Here is a 15535-nt window from a genome sequence, read left to right on the forward strand (position 1 = left end):
TCACCAGCTCTACCTGTTGCAGCTAACCTCCACTAAAAATTAAAACAAAATGCTTCTGGCAATATTTTGGGGAGCATCCAGCTCAGAGTTGGCAACTTCGGGAGAGGAGCTTCTTTTTTGGTCAAAACCTTTTTTGTTGATGAGGATGTAAAACTGGCCTATCTGTCAAAAATGAGCTTTGGGTTCAAGCACTTGGGGAGCTTGAACTTTGACAGTTCCCAGCTTGTCACTGAACATGCTGACTAATTCACTTTCACCTGAGATTGCCAATATGGATGTTATCTCAGATATTGGACAAATCAGTGTTGACAAGGTCCTGGGTAGCTCAGTCGGCAGAGCATCAGACTTTTAATCTGAGGGTCCAGGGTTCAAGTCCCTGTTCAAGTGGCTGATGCTGACCTCCATACATTTCTCAAAAAATGTCCCTTTGCCCCCCTGCAGCAGTCCTTCGAATCTATTTTTAATTTAAATAGTTTTCAAAAATTATTGTTTTTTCTCTATTTAATTTGAAAAACTGAAATTCAAAAACATCCCTCACATCCACTTTAGTTCAGGTGGGAGAGCGTTAATGTGATCATCTGAAGGTTTAACCGCAATACCTAAAACACAAATTGTTAGACAGTGTATCTGTATGAAAAAGTTGTGGTTAATATTTTGCTGTAGGTGTGTTAGATGCACCTTCACCTCACACTGAGCTCAGCTTTATTACTCTCACTTTCAAGTTATACAGTCCAAGACAAACCCCTAAGGAAAGAAATTTGTGTTTGAAACAGCCCGATGGAAGGCTCAGTTAAAGACCGTTAAACCACGTAACGCTTGTCCAAATTACAAATGGAGGAAATGTTTGTAACAACTGATACTAGGACTCCACCAGCAAGGCTGGCAGGCCAGGGAGACCATTTCAGTATTGTAAGAGCCACAGAAGGCTTATTAACAATAGCTACCATTTTAGAAGCACACATATTTACGCTGAAACTCAGGATCGATCCAGGGACCTTCAGATCTTCAGTCTGACTCTCTCCCAACTGAGCTATTTCATCTATACGAGTGCTTTGGGTTTACATATTCAAATGTAACCAAGGTCTGCCCTATTGGTGACTTTTGAGGGGTGGAAGGAGGTCTTTCCAAGGGGTCTCAAAGTCTAGTATTGGTCAGCAGAACAGGTACTTGAATCCCGGAAGCTCAAAAAGAATGTCTTACGCTCCATGACTGAGCATTTCAGGGCCTCTAAAAAATGTACCAAAATGCTTCTGAAGAATGTTTTACTACCGAGAATGTTATGATTACTGCAAACATTTGGCAGATTTTTCAGAAATTTTCAAAAGTTCTTAGCAGGCTAATAAATAAGTCTTCAAGTATAGATGAAAAATGCTGAAAAGAAAAGCAGTTTAAGCGTCATGACCCGGAATTGAACCAGGGTTGCTGTGACCACAACACAGAGTACTAACCACTATACCATCACGGCTGTTCCTACTCATCTTGATTGATAATGTGTTTGCTCTCCTGATGTCTAATGTTAAACCATCTGCTCAAGCCACATTCTGTTTGAACGACATCATGGAAGAGAATCTCAATCAGTGTGCTAATACTTGATGTTCTGGGGAAATATTTAGGTTTTACTCCATTGTGGTGTAAAGAACAACTGCTAAGATGTAAAATAGTCACATTTATATTGTTGTGCTCACTTTTTTCCTCACCCACTTTATTCTGATTGAATGCCCCGAGTATAAGAACAGATACAACTACCAGTTATACATTCACAATAATAAAGAGAAAAAAAACACATTTTTCAGTTTGTAGATTTAGAAAAGCCAAAGCAAAGTAAACTCCCCCCAAAAATCGCACAGAATATTGTTTCAGTTCAGTTAACAAACAACAGCACGCTGGCCAGGAGTTGAACCTAGAATCTTCTAGTCCGTAGTGAGACACATAATCCATTGCATCACTATCCCTACAGAAAGAAACATCTTACTGTAGGACAGGTTGTGTTTCGTAAATATCTTACGCCAAAACAACACACAGTTTACATCCTCAGGATGTAAGACATTATTTGGATTCTTATTTGAACCACGTCACACAGAAATGTAATGTATGAATGAGTGAGGGACAGTTTTTGGGTTGGTGCACTAATTGTAAGTGTATCTTGTGTTGTTTAACTTGATTTAATTTAAAAAAAAGAAGCGTATCGGGTAATCCGTCGAGTCGGATTTGAACCAGCGACCTAAGGATTTCAGCATGAGCAACTACAGTCCTCCGCTCTACCAACTGAGCTATCGAAGGTTAGGATCAAACAATACTAATTCTGATTTTTGAGTCACATTATTATCAAGCAATTAATCAATCAAAGTTGACTTCTATAGCCTTAAATCACAAGTGTCTCAAAGGGCTGCACAAGCCACAATGACATCCTGGGCTCAGATCCCACATCAGGGCAAGAAAAAACTCAACCCAATGGGATGACAATGAGAAACCTTGTAGAGCAGTGGTCCCCAACCACCGGGCCGCGGCCACAGAATACATTTTTATTTATTTATTTTTTAATCACAGTCAGATTTTTACTGCATGCCACTGGTAAGCGCACGGGTGAGAAGAGGTTTTAAAATGATTAGCTCCTGCTTACTTTTACCACATGCCTTGATTAAGCGCAGGAGTGAGAAGAGGTTTTAAATTAATTAGCGCCCCGGCGCCTATTCAAGGAACTACGGTATATTATCACACAACTCTTATGCTTAAAGGCTGTTGCTATGGTTATTATCAAGTGTGCTGAAATTATTTTTTCTTTGTCTGTGCAAAGCTGGCAATCCACAAGATTGCAAGCAAGTCTCTTATTAGTGTTTGTTTCCAGAACCGGCCTGCTGACTGCCAAGACCGAACATCGAGTACCGTGACGTAGACAGAACAGAGACAAGGTGATATCACGAGTGTCAGCACATTTGCATTTATGTATAATTATATATTGTGTCTAGCTGGAGCTGTGAAGATGACCCCCTTCCCTCAGCGACAGCCTCGGTGATGTAACCAGGGACCTCCCAAATAAATAGAGGCAGCACGTGGGCTGGACTTTTAGAACGTAGTTTGGATCTGTAACTAGAGTACAGCCCAAAACACATCTCTCCTCCATCCATCCATTTTCTACCGCTTATTCCCTTTTGGGGTCACGGGGGGCGCTGGCGCCTATCTCAGCTACAATCGGGCGGAAGGCAGGGTACACCCTGGACAAGTCGCCACCTCATCACAGGGCCAACACAGATAGACAGACAACATTCACACTCACATTCACACACTAGGGACCATTTAGTGTTGCCAATCAACCTATCCCCAGGTGCATGTCTTTGGAAGTGGGAGGAAGCCGGAGTACCCGGAGGGAACCCACGCAGTCACGGGGAGAACATGCAAACTCCACACAGAAAGATCCCGAGCCTGGATTTGAACCCAGGACTGCAGGACCTTCGTATTGTGAGGCAGACGCACTAACCCCTCTGCCACCGTGAAGCCCCCACATCTCTCCTCAATTGAGCAAAATGTAACTCTGTCTGTGCATGATTTCTTCCTTCTCGTCTGTTTAATAGACGCATCAGTGTTTGAACCTGACACCACTATAATCTTTTTCCTCTTTTCTACTCTTTTAGCACTCGACTTACCTTCATGACCTTCTCTCCCCTCTAGTCCTATCCATGTCCATACCTTCCTCATACATCAGCTCACTATCCCCTTCCATCTCCTTTTAAGCAGCTACCAGAAATCCATAGCTGGATAATGGAGAGGTTTTGTGAAAAAATAATAATACAAAATAATTGCCTGAAACCAAAAATAAAAATGAACTAAATCTCCTCTGTTCTGTACATCATTGTCCAAGTGACATTATATTGTCATCTTCCTCTTTATGCCATTTCCTCAAGGTGACAGAAAAACATGATACAACCTGCCTATCATGTGATTCTACCATGTTGGCAAAATACAAACACACAATATATTGACATATATAACACATAAAACATGGAATTAGAAGTGAACAGTACCCATCCCTACCAGCAAGTGTTGTTGTACTGGAAACTAATTTACAAACACAACTTCATCACACACAATACTCCACTATGGAATTGTTCTTATATTAAAATGAGAAACAAATCCATCTTTGAACAGCAATGGTTTGAAAAAGGCATTTGGTCACTGATGCACTTATTGACTGATAAAACTATTTTAATATTTCAAGATTTAATTAAGTATGACCTGCAAATAAGAAATATTACAAAATTTAAATAGGCTTTTATTTGAAATATTCTAGTTACTGCATCTTTTTTAATTGTTTTCTATTTCTTCTTCTTCTTATTTTCTCTGAAACAAAAAAATACTTAAAAGTTTCCATTCTTTCTGAGATAAAAGAGTTAATCTAAATTTAAAAAAAGCATGGAATTGAGCACTTAAAATTATATTATAGATGTTATTTTGCAATTGGATACAACACTTGTTCGATCTGTGACTGAGAAACACAATAAACAGTTTATTTTAAGAATGTATGCAAAGTAAATCTCTGTGGGATGATGTACAATATTGGCTTTTGTCCGACACTCCAAACTTTGACTGATATTGATGTTGTTTTGGGGATGTTGAAAAAAGAAAAAAATACATAAAAAAATGTTTAGAACACAATACTGGATTTATTTGATGTATCCAGAAATGTAAGTTTGTAAAAACAAAATCCTTTCACAAAAACAAAAAAAAAAAATCTGCTATTTTCTCTCACTTGTATACTGCATAAAGGTCTGGGGACATACATATAAAACAATCACAACACAACCATCATAATACAGAGTAATAACGATAATGAATAAAATAGATTATAGAGACCCAACAAATGAATCATAAAGTTGTTAGAAAGTCAAAATGAAAGTCTGGACAGTTTATTTCAAATCCTGCAGTTTCATTTGCTGCTGCTGTTCTCACCAGCACACTTGTGTTTCTTACACTGCTACTTAGAAGACAATCTTTCACCACACACACTGCAACTCAACACTTTCTCTCCTGGGTGTCTTCTCATGTGTGCTAAAAGGTTTGATCGGTCACAAAAGCTTCTGTTGCAGATTGAACAAGAATGTGATTTTTCACCAGTGTGTGTTCTCATGTGTGTACTTTCAAACTGTTACTTTGTACAAAACCTTTACTGCAGATTGAACAGGAAAAAGGTTTTTCGCCAGTGTGTGTTCTCATGTGTACTTTCAAATAGCTACTTTTTACAAAACCTTTACTACGGATTGAACAAGTAAAAGGTTTTTCTCCAGTGTGTGTTCTCATGTGTCTTTTCAGACTACAATGGTATTTAAAAGTTTTGTGAGAGTGAGAAGATGTGAAGTGAGTGTTGTCAGTGTGACATGTCTTATCATCTTTAGAGTCTTCATCATCAGTGTCAGGAGAGTGTGACGTTGTGTCCTCACTATCTGATAGTGGAGCTAAGAGCTTGTCTGCTTGTGATCCTCCACAGTGGTCTCCATCAGCTTCTGTTGTCATGTGTTGTGTTGAGCTGCTGCTTGGAGGCTCCCCCCCTCCCCTCTCCTCACTTTCACCTTTCACCTCATCATCTTCACTCTTCACAGGGACACCAGTCACTGGGAACTCCTCCAGTCCTTCAAGATGATCTCCCTCTTGAGTGATGCTGTGTTCCTCCTCTTCCTCTTTAATGTGGGGCGTCAGTGAGTCTTCCTCTTCCTTTTTACAGGGAAGGGTCTGTGTCAAAGAGGAAAAGGAGACGCCAGAGGGTCCGTGGCGCCTGGTCTTCCTCTTTGAAGGATCCTCCTTCACCATCCTGAAGCTACTCTCCTTTTTTCAGGCAGACGTTGTTCTCCACAGACGTCTGCAGGACACACAATGACAAACATGCTTGAGAAATGTCCAGATTTGCTCAGTCACATGAGGCATTCAGTAAGTTTACATGTACTTAAAATAACAAGTGATTATATTAATTGGCCTGAAAACAAACACATTGCTCTTTACAACATTATTCACAGGAATAGAAGACCACTTTTTACGAGGGGTGGGCAATATGGCCTAAAATCTATATTGCCATATATACCAATCTCCCTGAGTGCAGCTGGGATAGGCTCCAGCGCCCCCTGTGATGTTAATGTCAGTTACTGATGTATAAACTTGGAGAAAAGATGAGGTTGTTTACAGTGTAAATCTGTATTCTGTATTGTTGTCTCAGCTATGATGCCATCTTGTGGTCGAGTTTGCTCACTGCGAGTACTGTGGGTTGAAAGTGTATTTCCTTTTGCTTCATGCCTTGAACCTGAAGTAATGTTTCGTCATTGATCTCGCCAAGCAACGTTTGTATGTGAAACCGGGGATTTCCATTGGATGTGGAACGGCGCCCCCATAGCGACAAACTTGTTCCGTTTTTTGTTTTCAAGTCAATGTGTCAGTTTCCACCACCTGGCTTCTATATTTAGTGGTCGACACAACAAAGTGGTTCAATTGAGCTAAAATCTGCTCGTGTGGGACAGGAAGTCATGTATGAACACAAAATAAATGATCCAGTTTACTTTCAAAGTATAACATTCTGTTTAAGGCGGATGGTATTTTACACTTTGAAAAGTCCTAATGGACATGAAGTCAACTTGTCAAAAGGTTGTCAGACCTAATTTCACTTAATTGACACAAAGGGATGAAAACATTCTGATTCTAAAAGGCCCAAAATTAAAGAATCATAAAACAGGCATATCCTGGGCAGCTATACGGAGGTCTGTACTACAGCGTTGTATTAAAATGACTATTTCCATCTCCAACATGAAAGTGAGTGTCGCTAACACAACTGCACACAGGAAATCATGTGGAGGAGAATTGCAAGTAGTCGAAACAAAGATTGTGAATGACTGACAAGAGGCCCACTTTGTTCATGTAAGTCTACTGTGGGATAAACAAAGTGAGACCTCTTAGTCCAGTTTAAAATCCACAGACCAAGAAGGAAACACTTGGATATAGCAATATATTGATGACGGCAATAATTAAGTTATTAGGTTTATTTTCATTTATATCGGTCCCGGCCTACGATTGTGTGAATATTTTAATGCCTCTGGAATTCGTTTTTAATGCTTTTTAACACCATTTAAGGCCTTTATTTAGGCAAAGTCCGTTCAATGATTTTTAATGCTTTTTAATGACGCACAGAAACCCTGCTAAAGCTCTTAAATTTAAACAGATGTGGACTGATCCATACAAAAATTCACGATAACATTACCAAGCATAATACCAATATAGGGTAATTACAGAAGTTTGATCGATATTTTGTATTATATATATATATATATATATATATATATATATATATATATATATATATATATATATACACATATATATATATATATATATATATATATATATATATATATTTTGTTGAGTTTGTTATTGTTTACAAACTCAGTAAAAAGGAAGACTTTAAGGGCATAAACCTAATGATTTAATTCAGAGCCATATTTAAATATTCAATTGATATTCTAACACCAGCATCCTGTGTTTTTGTCTGATTATGATTGCCAACAAAAATGTAATCATTCAATTATCCTGATGACTTTAAATACCAGAATCCGCATTGGTATGACCCATACTGCCCCTGAAACTATTTGGTACTGGATCGATACCAACATTTGTAGTATCAGCCAAAACTAAAGTATCAAACAACAAAAACAGTGATTATTACATTTGAACAAAAGAGAAGACTAAGTGATTATTACATTTTAACAGAAGTGTAGATAGAAACACATCACATTACAAAGTTCCTAAATAAAAATATTCTTCATGGAATTATTGAGACATTTCTAGGATGTGTTTATGATTTTTACGAGATTTTGATTGAATTTAATACATTCTAAGGCAACTCGACAGTTTCAAGTTCGATTCTACTCACTGCCGTTGTGTCCTTGAGCAAGGTACTTTACCCACCTGCTCCCACACTGGTTTAAATGTAACTTAGATCATGGGTTTCACTATGTAAAGCGCTCTGAGTCACTAGAGTAATGCGCTAAATAAATATACTTCACTTCATTTAAAAGGAAACCGCACTTTTGTAATTTATTTTGCCTATCAAGAACACATATTTTTCTTTTTTATGCATTCTAAATAGTAATAAATGCGATCAAAATCTGTTTACAATAGAGGCTACTAGAGTCGCACTATTCTGCCTAAAAATAACTTAAAAAGCATCCAAACACTTCCATTAAGGTTTTATGTACATGCAGTAGGTATATATGTCATTTAGTAATAGGTACTTTTTTAAAAAGATGGAATATTTATGTATTTTTGCTTATTAGCGCATCACTTTCAAAAAAGCATCACTACATGTGCTTTTTTTTCAACATCACTGAATATTACACACTGCAGACTTCCTGAGAGCCAACAAACATAATACAACATCACTTACTGTACAATGTCTGCTGTCACTATGACGCAGACTGATAGAATCTTGTTATATTCTCGTTTGGATGAGGACAGACTCATAATCGTCGCACGGTATGGGGAGTGAAGCCAAGCCTCTTTTCGGGCCTAAATTGGCTGTCAAAGGGAATCAACTTGTCAGAGTACGTCCTCATCCTTCTACTACCCAGGTGAGAGGCCACTTATAATAACAACATCACTAATACTTGGTTGGTATTCAAGCCACAAAATGCAAATGGAGTATTGTTGGTGCTTTTTGGATGGTTATAGAGGACCTCTCATTGGCTCCATTGCAAGTGGACTTTTATTTACATTTATGAGTTACAATGTGATTTAAAAATATATATATCAATTGTCATGTCTTTCATAATGATTGTGAAGGATAGAAAAAATTCCCCCAAAAAGTGCAGTTGTCCTCTAAATTCAAACGATTAGATTTAAAGGCGTACAGAAATGAGATTTTATTTAAACGGGGATAGCAGGTCCATTCTATGTGTCATACTTGATCATTCACGATATTGCCATATTTTTGCTGAAAGGATTTAGTAGAGAACATCCACGATAAAGTTCGCAACTTTTGGTCGCTAACAGAAAAGCCCTGCCTTTACAGGAAGTTGTAGAAGATGACGTCACCCGTGTGATGGCTCCTCACATATTCACATTGTTTTTAATGGGAGCCTCCAACAAAAAGTGCTATTCGGACCGAGAAAACGACAATTTCCCCATTAATTTGAGCGCGGATGAAAGATTCGTGTTTGAGGATATTGATAGCGACGGACTAGAAAAAAAAAAAAACGCAATTGCATTGGGACGGATTTTGATGTTTTTAGACATATTTACTAAGATAATTCTGGGAAATCCCTTATCTTTCTATTGTGTTGGTAGTGTTTTAGTGAGTTAAATAGTACCTGATAGTCGGAGGTGTGTCTCCACGGGTGTCTTGACGCCAGTGTCTCAGAGGAGTTGACGGCAGCTTTATGGACGGCACAAGTTCAGCTTTTCTCCGGTAAGGAAGCGACGTTTTAACCACAATTTTGTCACCGAAACCTGCTGGTTGACATTCCGTCGTGATTCATGTTTGCTTGACCGCGCTCTGATGCATAGGAAAGTTTGATCTCCGGGAATTTTAAACAAGGAATCACCATGTGTTTGTGTGGCTAAAGGGTAAAGCTTCCCAACTCCATCTTTCTACTTTGACTTCTGCAATATTAATTGAACAAATTGCAAAAGATTCAGCAACACAGATCTCCAAAATACTGTGTAATTATGCCGTTAAAGCAGACGACTTTTAGCTGTGTGTGTGTGCAGCGCTCATACTTCCTATAAACCCGTGACGTCTTGCGTAGACGTCATCATTACACAACGTTTTTAAGACGAAACTCCCTGGAAATTTAAAATTGCAATTTAGTAAACTAAAGCGGCCGTATTGGCATGTGTTGCAATGTTAATATTTCATCATTGATATATAAACTATCAGACTGCGTGGTCGCTAGTAGTGGCTTTCAGTAGACCTTTCGGAACCAGTACTAAAAAAAAAATGGTACTTGGTATACAGCTCTTATCTTCACCACTAAACCTTTGAAATATGCTGACATATGTGCTGCTAAAGGTAAATAAACAGTAGCCATATTGAATGTTTGCCTTCATTTGACCACGTGAGGTAAGGAGGACGGCCTCTAGGTCACATGGTTACACCCCAGCAATTACACTGTTGATGATTGATGAGCATTCATTTTTAAATGGTGGTGTTAAAAAGCAAACATATCTCCATCTTTAGTGATAAATGTGTCCCCCGGATGAACATGTGTCACAAACATTGTATTAGATGATATGTGGATGTTGTGCTTACTTGGACTGTGATGAAGCTGTGAGGACTCAGGTGGTTTGTCTTCATGCTCTTCAGTCTTCACAGAGACAACAGTCAGTGGAAACTTGCTGACATCAGCCTCCTCCTGCCCTACAGGACACTCTCCCTCCTGACTGATCCACACTTCCTCCTCTTCCTCTTTAATGTGGGGGGGCTGTGGATCCTCCTGCTGCTGAAGGGGACGTTCTTCTTGACGAGCGTTCATCTGTTGGACGTCCGCAAGACAACACAAACAAACTTCAGCTCAGATGTGTCAAATATTTTTTAGTCTATCAAATATAATATTTTCCAAGTGGACTGACACCACTTTGTGGTGATGTTCTTCTACACGTGGAATAATCATCAGTTATTGATTATTATGAATTGTGTCATTGATCCTATTTTCTGCATTTACATTAATTATTGATTAAAAAGTAACAACTTATAGAAAACCTCCTGCTGGGATTTTAATACCGTCATGACTGCATGAAGTCAGTCTGCACGTATAAAAGTGTCATTGTGCTGCAGCATCAAGTGACGCCAACTGGCTCCTCCCACTACCAACCTACCAGCCAACCTTGACGTGCACCTCCAAAATAGTCCCACCTCACGTCAACGGTGACCAGGACTACAGAGCTGTGGTCGGTTGGCTTTATTTTTACACACAATATCCTCTCCTTGTTCTCCATTACCTCCCTGCTTGGCACTCAGCATCAAGGGTTGGAATTGGGGGTTAAATCACCATAAATGATTCCCGGGCGCGGCACCGCTGCTGCCCACTGCTCCCCTCACCTCTCAGGGGGTGATCAAGGGGATGGGTCGAATGCAGAGGACACATTTCACCACACCTAGTGTGTGTGTGACAATCATTGCTACTTTAACTTTCTTCTGCGAAAGCAACATTTTTAACCCAACAGAAAACAAACAGAAGTGCAGTGAAGCACGTGGAACAAGTGCCAGTGAGTATATATATAAATATATACATATACACATATATATATATATATATATATATATATATATATATATATATATATACAAATTCATAAATGTAAACAAATATTTAGAATATTTGGGTACCTCATGTTTCGACTACATACAAAATATTGATGCAAATTCATTTTGTGTGCAGTATATTAAAGCTATTTTTAATATTTAACATTTATTTAATTAAATATTTATTTTAGTCCGACTGAATAAGCATTAATCACTTACAATTGTGCAAATAGTGTATTCGTAATAACAAACATCAGTTGATTTAATTTCCATGATATGTCCACCCAATGCAGCTGAGATAGGCTCCAACACCCCCCCGCAACACCAAATAGGGACAAGCGGTAGAAAAATGGATGGATGGATGTTATCAAGGGAATAGAAGTGCGTGCAAACATCATTTGTATTTATTGCTAATAAAGTTGACACCAATATAAAGCAGACCACTGCAATAATACATTATATTACACTGTCATCACAATAACAATAATATTTTTTTTCACCCTGTAAAGCATCTTTGAGTACACTGAAAAGCGTTATACCAAATAAAATGTATTATTATTATTATTATACCATGTGACTTATTCCACACTTAAATTTCGAGACGTTCGTTTCTTTCTAGTAACAAATATTTAATGATGTTAAGCGTGACTGTAATATACAACAAAAAACAGTTAAAGTATTAAATAAGTCAATATAATTCTCACAGAGAACATATAAAATACACTCCTCAAAAAAAAACGCTCGCATTAGCTACAAAGGCCTGCTAGCGGGCTAACGCTAGCACGTTAGCTTCGAACAACATATGAGGTAAATAAGATAAATAATATGAAAATATATCATGTATATTACCTCATAAGCCGCGTGTACAAGAGAGGAGTGGAATATATTCTTCCTATTGTTACACCAGCAACTCTTTTTTGTCTTCTGTGGCCGGGCGAAGGAAGTGTGCACCACTCACTATTGTCCCAGTGAAACACGTGTTTGAAGGAAGTGTGCACCACTCACTATTGTCCCAGTGAAACACGTGTTTGAAGGAAGTGTGCACCACTCACTATTGTCCCAGTGAAACACGTGTTTGAAGGAAGTGTGCACCACTCACTATTGTCCCAGTGAAACACGTGTTTGAAGGAAGTGTGCACCACTCACTATTGTCCCAGTGAAACACGTGTTTGAAGGAAGTGTGCACCACTCACTATTGTCCCAGTGAAACACGTGTTTGAAGGAAGTGTGCACCACTCACTATTGTCCCAGTGAAACACGTGTTTGAAGGAAGTGTGCACCACTCACTATTGTCCCAGTGAAACACGTGTTTGAAGGAAGTGTGCGCCACTCACTATTGTCCCAGTGAAACACGTGTTTGAAGGAAGTGTGCACCACTCACTATTGTCCCAGTGAAACACGTGTTTGAAGGAAGTGTGCACCACTCACTATTGTCCCAGTGAAACACGTGTTTGAAGGAAGTGTGCACCACTCACTATTGTCCCAGTGAAACACGTGTTTGAAGGAAGTGTGCACCACTCACTATTGTCCAAGTGAAACACGTGTTTGAAGGAAGTGTGCACCACTCACTATTATCCCAGTGAAACACGTGTTTGAAGGAAGTGTGCACCACTCACTATTGTCCCAGTGAAACACGTGTTTGAAGGAAGTGTGCACCACTCACTATTGTCCCAGTGAAACACGTGTTTGAAGGAAGTGTGTACCACTCACTATTGTCCCAGTGAAACACGTGTTTGAAGGAAGTGTGCACCACTCACTATTGTCCCAGTGAAACACGTGTTTGAAGGAAGTGTGCACCACTCACTATTGTCCCAGTGAAACACGTGTTTGAAGGAAGTGTGCACGACTCACTATTGTCCCAGTGAAACACGTGTTTGAAGGAAGTGTGCACCACTCACTATTGTCCCAGTGAAACACGTGTTTGGCCCACATTCGTTCCGCCATTGACAACCCCTTGATGACGTCACACAGGAGGAAGAACAAAACAAGATGGCGTCTGGCGGAGAATACGTTGTTTTGGTTATTATGGTTTCTAGGTCTTAATTACAACGTACATGTGCACATGTGTGTCGTTTAACAGAGTAAACGTCCTTATTAATTGTTTGTATGCGGATACATTAGTCTGAGTGCACTTTGACGTGCTAGCCTAGCCTGCTGGTTAGCTTAGCTTGTTAGCTGCTAACAAAGAGAGGCGGAAGTGATCGACACATCAAAGCAGAGATCCAAAGTAAGTGTAAAGTGTTTTTATTGTGTGAACATGTCTACATTACAAATGATGTGAGTGTTGCTGAATCAGCGACTAACTGCTGCCATTGAAGAAATGTTTGTGATGTTAGAAAAAAAAAAAAAAAACGATAGCAGAGTACAAGGAGGAATTTTGTCCAACAAAAGAGGAGAAGGAGCGACAACATCAACTACTGGACGCTGTTTTCAAGGAACATCAAGTTGTGTTACACATCCAGCCTTCCATCCATCTTCTTCTGCTTATCTGAGGTCGGGTCTTGGGGGCAGCAGCCTAAGCAGGGAACCCCAGACTTTCCTCTCCCCAGCCACTTCGTCCAGCTCTTCCCGGGGGATCCCAAGGCGTTCCCAGGCCAGCCGGGAGACATAGTCTATTCAACGTGTCCTGGGTCTTCCCCGTGGCCTCCTACCGGTCGGACGTGCCCTAAACACCTCCCTAGGGAGGCGTTCGGGTGGCATCCTGACCAGATGCCTGAACCACCTTATCTGGCTCCTCTCGATGTGGAGGAGCAGCGGCTTTACTTTGAGTTTCTCCCGGATGACAGAGCTTCTCACCCTATCTCTAAGGGAGAGACCCACCACCCAGGCGGAGGAAACTCATTTAGAATAGAATAGACTTGATTGTCATTATATTTGCGTATAACAAGATCAAAGACTCCAACTAAAGGTGCGGTAGGGGGAACAAATATCAATCAATCAATCAATCAATGTTTATTTATACAGCCCCAAATCACAAATGTCTCAAAGGACTGCACAAATCATTACGACTACAACATCCTCGGAAGAACCCACAAAAGGGCAAGGAAAACTCACACCCAGTGGGCAGGGAGAATTCACATCCAGTGGGACGCCAGTGACAATGCTGACTATGAGAAACCTTGGAGAGGACCTCAGATGTGGGCAACCCCCCCCCTCTAGGGGACCGAAAGCAATGGATGTCGAGCGGGTCTAACATGATACTGTGAAAGTTCAATCCATAGTGGCTCCAAGACAGCAGTGAGAGTCCCGTCCACAGGAAACCATCTCAAGCGGATCAGCAGCGTAGAGATGTCCCCAACCGATACAGGCGAGCGGTCCATCCTGGGTCCCGACGAGCGGTCCATCCTGGGTCTCGACTCTGGACAGTCAGTACTTCATCCATGGTCATCGGACCGGACCCCCTCCACAAGGGAGGGGGGGACATAGGAGGAAGAAAAGAAGCGGCAGATCAACTGGTCTAAAAAGGAGGTCTATTTAAAGGCTAGAGTATACAGATGAGTTTTAAGATGAGACTTAAATGCTTCTACTGAGGTAGCATCTCGAACTGTTACCGGGAGGGCATTCCAGAGTACTGGAGCCCGAACGGAAAACGCTCTATAGCCCGCAGACTTTTTTTGGGCTCTAGGAATCACTAATAAGCCGGAGTCTTTTGAACGCAGATTTCTTGCCGGGACATATGGTACAATACAATCGGCAAGATAGGATGGAGCTAGAAGGTGTAGTATTTTATACGTAAGTAGTAAAACCTTAAAGTCACATCTTAAGTGCACAGGAAGCCAGTGCAGGTGAGCCAGTACAGGTATATATGTATGTATATATGTATATAAAGGTATATACAGTATAGGTATATATGTATGTATATATGTATATAAAGGTATATACAGTACAGGCGTAATGTGATCAAACTTTCTTGTTCTTGTCAAAAGTCTAGCAGCCGCATTTTTTACCAACTGTAATCTTTTAATGCTAGACATGGGGAGACCCGAAAATAATACGTTACAGTAATCGAGGCGAGACGTAACAAACGCATGGATAATGATCTCGGCGTCTTTAGTGGACAAAATGGAGCGAATTTTAGCGATATTACGGAGATGAAAGAAGGCCGTTTTAGTAACGCTTTTAATGTGTGCCTCAAAGGAGAGAGTTGGGTGGAAGATAATACCCAGATTCTTTACCGTATCACCTTGTTTAATTGTTTGGTTGTCAAATGTTAGAGTTGTATTATTAAATAGAGGTCGGTGTCTAGCAGGACCGATAATCAGCATT

General features: G+C 40.0%; 1 protein-coding gene and 1 non-coding gene across 2 annotated transcripts in view; both read left to right on the forward strand.

The window, feature by feature from the left end:
• LOC133547110 (zinc finger protein OZF-like) overlaps window positions 1-15535 on the forward strand; it is a 116176-nt gene that overhangs the window by 93251 nt on the left and 7390 nt on the right. The window lies entirely within an intron of this gene.
• Window positions 315-387, forward strand: trnak-uuu (transfer RNA lysine (anticodon UUU)). Its single transcript has one exon. It is a non-coding gene; the product is annotated as a tRNA-Lys (tRNA).

The sequence above is a fragment of the Nerophis ophidion genome, unplaced genomic scaffold (genome assembly GCF_033978795.1).
Source record: "Nerophis ophidion isolate RoL-2023_Sa unplaced genomic scaffold, RoL_Noph_v1.0 HiC_scaffold_62, whole genome shotgun sequence".
In the NCBI taxonomy this organism is placed as follows: Eukaryota; Metazoa; Chordata; class Actinopteri; order Syngnathiformes; family Syngnathidae; genus Nerophis; species Nerophis ophidion.